The sequence below is a fragment of the Sus scrofa genome, chromosome 1 (assembly GCF_000003025.6).
Source record: "Sus scrofa isolate TJ Tabasco breed Duroc chromosome 1, Sscrofa11.1, whole genome shotgun sequence".
Taxonomy (NCBI): Eukaryota; Metazoa; Chordata; class Mammalia; order Artiodactyla; family Suidae; genus Sus; species Sus scrofa.
In genome coordinates, this window is record NC_010443.5 from 127,814,104 (window position 1) to 127,814,348 (window position 245).

The following is a 245-nucleotide window of genomic DNA, read 5'->3' on the forward strand; positions in this document are numbered from 1 at the left end:
TGAGGCGGGGGCGGCCAGGAGGGTCAGGGTTCGGCGGGGACTGCGGAGGCCGTGCCGGCGACCACTCACCCTCTGCCTCAGCTCGCGCGTCTGACCCAGGCGGACCTGCAGCCGGAGGTCCCAACCCCCCAGCCCGGCTGGGCCGCAGTGTGGCAGCCGCTGATTGGCTGCGCGGCGCCTGCGTCGGGCGGGCGGGACCAGCTGGTAACCGCCGAGTGGTCGAAGCGCGGGGCGGGGCTGAGGCG